This window comes from Cyphomyrmex costatus, unplaced genomic scaffold (assembly GCF_001594065.2).
Source record: "Cyphomyrmex costatus isolate MS0001 unplaced genomic scaffold, Ccosl1.0 scaffold229, whole genome shotgun sequence".
Classification (NCBI taxonomy): domain Eukaryota; kingdom Metazoa; phylum Arthropoda; class Insecta; order Hymenoptera; family Formicidae; genus Cyphomyrmex; species Cyphomyrmex costatus.
In genome coordinates this window covers 513,614-521,598 of record NW_017276357.1, presented here as the reverse complement: position 1 = coordinate 521,598, position 7,985 = coordinate 513,614, and positions in this window count along the sequence as shown.

The window sequence follows — 7,985 nt, the reverse complement described above, 5'->3', positions numbered from 1 at the left end:
ATATATATATATATATACAGAGAGAGAGTATTTATATTAAAAAATATTAAAGGAAATTTTTAATACAAAGTGACATTACACGCATGTAGCAGAAGGCAGCCATAGCTTTTATCGAATCGAAGCGCTCCGAAAAGTACTGAGTTAACACGAATGTGACGTCATCAAGCTGATGCGCAGTAGAGTTCTAAATTCGTCCACGGGATGAGAATACCCTTGTATTTCTACCATGGTACTGAAGTATATTTTATTTTCCTATTGGCGGATGCGATCAATCCAACGCATGCGCATAACACTCAAAGTAATCTTAGAAAGAGAGAGAAATATATATTCCCGCACCGTAGTTGTGGGACCGCTTCCTCTCACTCCTTCTTATAGGCGCTAGCCATATAGTAGTATTACATATATGCGGGAGACAGTCGAGGAAGCGCAGGAACGGTCCACACTGTTCGAGAGCTCGCGAGCGAATGACATGTAGTGCTACGAGTATGCCTTCTTCATGCTCTCTGACCTCGTGCGCATGCGCTCGGTTACCTTTCGGCCATGAAGTAAGAGTAAAGGTTGATTTATACTGGCCGTAAATTGTTAACTTATGCCGTAATCTGTAAAAATTGACCAATCACAGTCGAATGAGAGGGGAATAATCGATTATAATTGGTCAATTTTTACAGATTACAGCATAAGTTAACAGATTACGGCCAGTATAATCCAACCTTAAGGAGACTTAGGCCGGTATTCATAGTCAGTTCTTATTTGAAGACTGTCTTAAGTAATGTCTTAAGACGCGAATGCAGCCATTTGATTGGTTCGTGACATCTTAAGACTGAACTTAAGACGGTCTTGAATATAAGAACTGACTATGAATACCGACCTTTAGGCCGGTATTCATAGGGTGTTTTCCAACAACGTACACAGATGACACAGTGTAACACTGTGTCTTACACAAAGTGTTCCAACTGTGACACAGTGTTAAGCGGGGAGCACAGACTTTTGCATAATGCATAAAGCATGTGCATAAGGAATTTCATTGGCTCATTTTCTTATGCATGAGTCAATGGACCAATAAAATTCTTTATGTATATGTATTATGCGTTATGCAAAAGTTTGTGCTCCCCGCTTTACACTGCTCGACACTGTAAAAAGCTAACAAGGGCTGTTTTCCAGCTAGGACACAGAAACGTTACACTGTGCTCCACTGTGTAAAGACTTGTTGGAACGATAGAGCTCTAATTGGTAACACTGGCATACTCTACACGTTCGTACTTAGCTTTTTACAGTATCGAACAGTGTAACACTGTGTCACAGTTGGAACACTTTGTGTAAGACACAGTGTTACACTGTGTCATCTGTGTACGTTGTTGGAAAACACCCAAGGGAAGTTATTGAAGTGTTAATCGCGAATATACACAAGTATTGTATGGTTCGAAGGGACTTGTCAAATATAAGTTACCCCTAGAGTATTTCGCTTGAATGGGCTATATAGATGGCGCTACGCGCAAATTAAATTAAATTACATTAAATTAAATTTTAACACTTTTTCTACCATAATCGTCATTCTGACTTGTCACCAATACATTTTAATCTGTCAATGACGTCTAGGAAGATTATAGGACCACTGATTACAAATAAGGTTCTAGATTTAAGTAATTCAAAATGTCGGATCCAAATGGCGAACGACTTTTTGAAAAATTAGTTTTATTTATTTGGATCTTCTTACTTTCCTTTAGCGTTACCCGGGGCCAACGACGTGGACGTAGAAAGTTATGTGGCCCCTTTTTTGTTTTTTTTTATTTTTGTTGTTTTTTTGTTTTGTTTTTTTTTGTTTTTGTCGTTTTTGTTGTTTTATTATTATTATTATACAAAAACAAAAAAACAAAAAAAACAAAAACAAAACAAAAAAAAACAAAAACAACAAAAACAAAAAAGGGGCCACATAACTTTCTACGTCCACGTCGTTGGCCCCGGGTAACGCTAAAGGAAAGTAAGAAGATCCAAATAAATAAAACTAATTTTTCAAAAAGTCGTTCGCCATTTGGATCCGACATTTTGAATTACTTAAATCTAGAACCTTATTTGTAATCAGTGGTCCTATAATCTTCCTAGACGTCATTGACAGATTAAAATGTATTGGTGACAAGTCAGAATGACGATTATGGTAGAAAAAGTGTTAAAATTTAATTTAATGTAATTTAATTTAATTTTCGCGTAGCGCCATCTATATAGCCCATTCAAGCGAAATACTCTAGGGGTAACTTATATTTGACAAGTCCCTTCGAACCATACAATACTTGTGTATATTCGCGATTAACACTTCAATAACTTCCCTTGTAAGTACGAACGTGTAGAGTATGCCAGTGTTACCAATTAGAGCTCTATCGTTCCAACAAGTCTTTACACAGTGGAGCACAGTGTAACGTTTCTGTGTCCTAGCTGGAAAACAGCCATAGTCGGTTCTTATTTCAAGAATGTCTTAAGTAATGTCTTAAGATGCTAAAGCGGCCCTCTGATTGGTTCGTAACTTCTCAAGACTGAACTTAAGACGGTCTTGAATATAAGAACTGACTACAAATACCGGCCTTAACTGTGTAGACTGAAGGTGGTCACGAAAAATGTTCCGTGTACTGCCGCGTCCGCCGAACGGAATAACTTGCAACATTTCATCGCCATATTGAATATTTATATGTGTGCAGTATACTTAGCTACGTTCGGTAATAGCAAATCTGAGGCGTCGGAGTGCTCTTATATTATAGCATATGTCACGTGCACTATAGAAAAAGAGCACTCCGACGCCTCAGATTTGCATTGCCGAACGCAGCTACTTGCGACTGTGTACACGTACGTGTACACATATACACATGGGGGTGAAACTAAGATCGGGCAATGGGAGACAACATGGCGGCCGGGCCAGGCAATTTCGGGAGTGCGCGCGCCTGCGCAACAGGTTTTTAGCGAAGTTGAACGTTGAACGTAACCGCTTAGCTGAGTGGACATATTTTACTTCGAGTTATCGGTGACATCGAGTGCTGCTTCAATCGTACAATTAATTAAAGTATTAATCTTTCGACGGCGTTCCCGGACCCCGGACTATTTAATCGAGACATAAATATTTCATCGCGAATGATGGGGCCGCCATATGTTCTGACGTAATGCATTGGTATCGAGATACACAAATCTGCTCATTTCCTCCAGCCAATCACGTAATTGGTCACGTGACCAAGTTGGCGATTCTCTCTACTAGAGGTTCTCTACATTAGACTGTTCGTCAAGAAGACCCAGAAGATGCCCAAGATTAATTGCGGTCAATCTACACTACGTTAAGTCAAAAGTATCGAGCTCTTTGTTGAACAGTTAAAATAAACAAAAAATTAAAATAAAAAGTTTATACTTATTCATATTAATTACTCTGTGTTGTATTTATTCATATTAATTAATTAAAAAAAACAAAAAATGTTAAAATAAACAAAAAATTAAAATAAAAAGTTATACTTATTCATATTAATTACTCTGTGTTGTATTTTCTACGTTCCTACCCTTTGCTTATTTGTATGTATATTATATTCTTTTTTCTTTTCTACTTTTAGGATTATATATATAAATAATATTTTTCAATATTATGTTATTTTATCACAATTTTATATCATGATATAAACATAATATTGAACAATGTAAATCTATTCAAGAAATACCAGATATAAAATAGCTAACAGAAAACGTAAACACACATATATATGCATGTGTAGTACTACGTAGTACGTTGGCCAGGCCACTAGGAGCGTGGTGATCATTCTTGTCGCCATCGTTTAACACGGTACTTGCGCTTCTCTTAGTATATGTTCTGTGCACTAGACGCTTCAAACGCTTCGCCCAGTGTTGCCACATTTAAAAATGGAATATCCCGAAATTTTATCCCTGCGCGTTCAAAAAATCCCTCAACCACAAATCTATAACGACCTTCTTTTTAGCATACATATCTTTTATTCTTTTGTTTCGCATACATTATTGAATATAAAAAGTTATTATTTAATATAAATACATTATTGAATATAAAAAGTTATTATTTAATATAAATACATTATTTGATATAAAAAGTTATTATTTCATAAAAAGTTTAATATTTATTTAATATATCATTTTTTTCAATTGCATTCGTTTGTTATTACATTTACATCTCCTCATCTTCACTACTTTCATTGTGATGATCGTACATTGATTTATTATACAAGGCTCGATACTCCTTTGTTATTACAAAATCGTAGCACGTGTTCACTGCTCTTTTCGCAATGTGTCTTAAACATATAAAATTATACTCATTCGTCGCGTTTTCACTCAGAACGAAAGAATCTATAAGAAAAATGCGGGGATCGGCCTTGTGAACCGAGTTATTAAGCGTTACAGTTCGAGACTTTACAGGTTAAGATATCTGTCATCCCGATTCGATATATTATGTATATGTGTACACAGTCGCAAGTATACTGCTGTTCGATAGCAATCGACATTCGTAAAAAACAAATGCAAAAACGTAACATGAACGAAGCGAGGCTTCTTTAATCTGAACATTTATTACATTGACTATGTTAAACAATATAATTATAATTGTTAAAAAGGAAAATAGATGAATCGATATAATCAAAACTTTTAATCTAAAACAAGAATAAGCTTTAACTCACAAATATCATGAATTAACATAATTCAGAATACTAATGATATCAACATGCATTGTAAACAAACAAAAATCTTCTTAATAGATGGCACCGCATACAACAGACAAGTAGAGAGCCTATAATCAGAGTGGCGACATAACCCGTGTTTTAGCGAAATTCTGCGAGAGAGAAAGAGATATAGGCTGCGTTCCGTTTCACACATATGCGCGCATTTTATATAGGGAGCGTCACGTATACTATAGGGGAATAGCTAAAACATGGCGGACCAATCACAAGTGATACCCGTATGGCGCCACTCTGATTATAGGCTCTCTACAGACAAGTTCGTTATAATCAAAATAAATACATTAAAATGACGTAACTTACAGTGACGGGGTTTAAGCTCGGCTATTAGCCGCAAACACTTTAATGAGATTCTTCACGGACTTCCAGTCGTTTAATCGTTAGTATCTCTCTCCACGGACTTTCCATAAATCGAGAGTATCTCTCAGGCCGGTATTCATAGTCAGTTCTTATATTCAAGACCGTCAAGGGGGTAGTTCTAGTCAATTTTTCAAAAAAAATCGTTTTTCTGAAAATATCATTTTCGTAATCTATATACTTTTAGAAACACGGTACATATCGGTATTTAGGCCGGAACGGTCGAAAACATGGTGGAAATAGCATTAACAATAGAACTGTGTCGGCGCGCGCTGCGTATACCTAGCAGTGAAACGTACCGCTCGCAGCGACGTCTTTTCTTTTGTTTACTTTCGGTTATACCACATTCCAGTTTTCGTCGCAGGCCAGTCGAACGTTAGTTCACGGTTCGAAAGGTGTATTCTTAACGCTGTGTATTATAAATTGTCGGTTATTCACGTAGAAATTCTGTACAAAAATATTATCAACAATGGATAAAAAATCGACAAAATTTAGCAGTGCAAGACCTTCTCGTCCGAAGAAAAGAAAATTTTCGTCTAATCAACATACGAGTGAACAAGAAACAAGTTCGACAAGTTCGTCCGCTTCGAAACTAAGCAAAAAAAGTCCAGAATTTGAAGTGAACATCGATCAAAGTGTGCAGTACGTTGTTATAAACTTTGCTTTATTTCTTACTTTACAAACTCTTGTAATTTGCAAAGTGTGTAAAAGTGATATCAGATTTTATAAACGTTCTGAGAAAGGATTAGGATTCAAATTAGTAGTACAATGTAAATGTGAAACAGAAACTTGTATTCCAAGTAGTCCAGAAATGAATACTACGTATGAAATAAATCGAAGATTTGTTTACGCGATGCGGTTAATCGGTGTCGGTTTTCAAGGATTATCGAATTTTTGTGGCTTCATGGACATTGCAAACAAAATCAGTAAAACTTCATATTACAATATAGTACAGCATATTTGGATAGCAGCAAAAGAAGTTACGCTTTTAGTTTTCAAAAAAGCGGTATAAGAAGAGCAAGAGAAAAACGAAGCTGCGGGAAATGTGAAAAATCGCATCTCAGTTTCTGGCGACGGCTCTTGGTCTAAAAGAGGATTTTCGTCTCTGGTTGGATTGGCATCTTTAATTGGTAAATTCACCGGAAAGTTAGTAGATGTTACAGTTAAATCGAGTGTGTGTAAATCGTGCGAAAAATGGTCTGGTAAAGAGCATGAACTTGAATATGTCGATTGGTATGAAACACACAAACCAAATTGTAATGCAAATCACGAAGGAAGCGCAGGAATGATGGAAGTTACTGGTATCAAAGAAATGTTTGCAAGATCATTAGGATTGTATCAAGTTTATTACGAGTATTATATCGGCGATGGCGACACAAAAACGTTCAAATCCCTACTTGATATGCAACCTTACGGTGATGACGTAATCATAAAGAAAAAAGAATGTGTTTTACACGTTAAAAAACGCATATACAAACGTGCTAAAGACGCAAAAAAACTGCTCGTGCAAATGCATAAGTCTGAAAAAAAATTGGATATTGGAAAAAAAGATTCAAAACAAAAAGGTAAAAAAACCAAAGAAGCAACAGCAAAAACTGTTCAGTTAACCAATAAAGTTATGCTAGAGTTATCAAAATACTACGAATTAGCTGTTCGCCGACACTCAAATTCAGTTGAAGACATGCGAAACGTTATATGGGCGACATTCTATCACAAAATCTCCACTAACAGTGAACCGCAACATTCGCATTGCCCCGAAGGCGCTAACTCCTGGTGTAAGTACCGTGTGGCAGAAGCAACAGGCACGTTAGAAAATTTCAAGCATCCTCCGGCTTTGAACAACGAAATTCAACCACTTCTGCACGGTATTTACGAAGATCTTACGTCAGATGACCTGCTTCAAAGATGCTTAGGTGCGGACACGCAGAACAACAACAAAAGCTATAATGCGTGTGTATGGCATTTTGCACCGAAACACACATTTTCTGGGAAACAAATAATTGAAATTGCAGCATTTTGTGCTGCATGCAATTTTAATGAAGGTTTTAAACCGCTGTTAAAAATAATGGAAGTAATGGGCGTTGTAATTGGCAAGGCAACAGCAGCATTCGCTGAGGAACGAGATAGAGCCTACATTGCATCAGCAACTCGCCGAACATCAGATGTCAGTAAGGAGCGTCAAATTGAAATTCGGAACGAGAAATTGATAAACAATGAACTGTTTGAAGACACTGAAGGCATTGTATGGGCCAGGCATCACTGAGTAAGGGTAAGAAGATTTTTATCAACGTTTTATGTGCTTTTGGCGGAAAAAAACTTCAAAGTCGATTTTCTCGAAACCACGTTTTTTTGACTTGGCGTGCACGATTTTGAAAAAACTATTCGACCGATCGGACTGAAATTTGCAGGGGTTATTGCCCACATGTGTAGCTTTCGCATGAACCACGGATGAATTTTTTCGTTAATATTTAACCCTATTTTTAAGCAATTTAGTAAGAAAAAAATTGCGAAAAATTTTCAAAAGTCCGTCATTTTGTTTTTTCAAATCGGAATGAAAAGTTGGAGGTTCATGCGATAGCCACAGATCTCCTCTTTAAGAGAATATTCGATTTTTTGCTTTCAGATGCTGCGTTGTCGAGATATTATACACGTCAGCAACAATCTCGCCAAACTTCAAACGGCCAAAACACCAAAAAAAAAAATATTTTTGTGTTCTTTAATAATGTATGTATACACCTATAGTAATAAAAAATTATCAAATTGTATTTTAATGTGCAAAAAAAATTGTTGAAGAAACGTCGTTTTCACTAGAACTACCCCCTTGTTCAGTCTTGAGGAGTTACGAACCAATCAGAGGCCGGTATTCATAATCAGTTCTTATATTCAAAATTGTCTTAAGTACAGTCT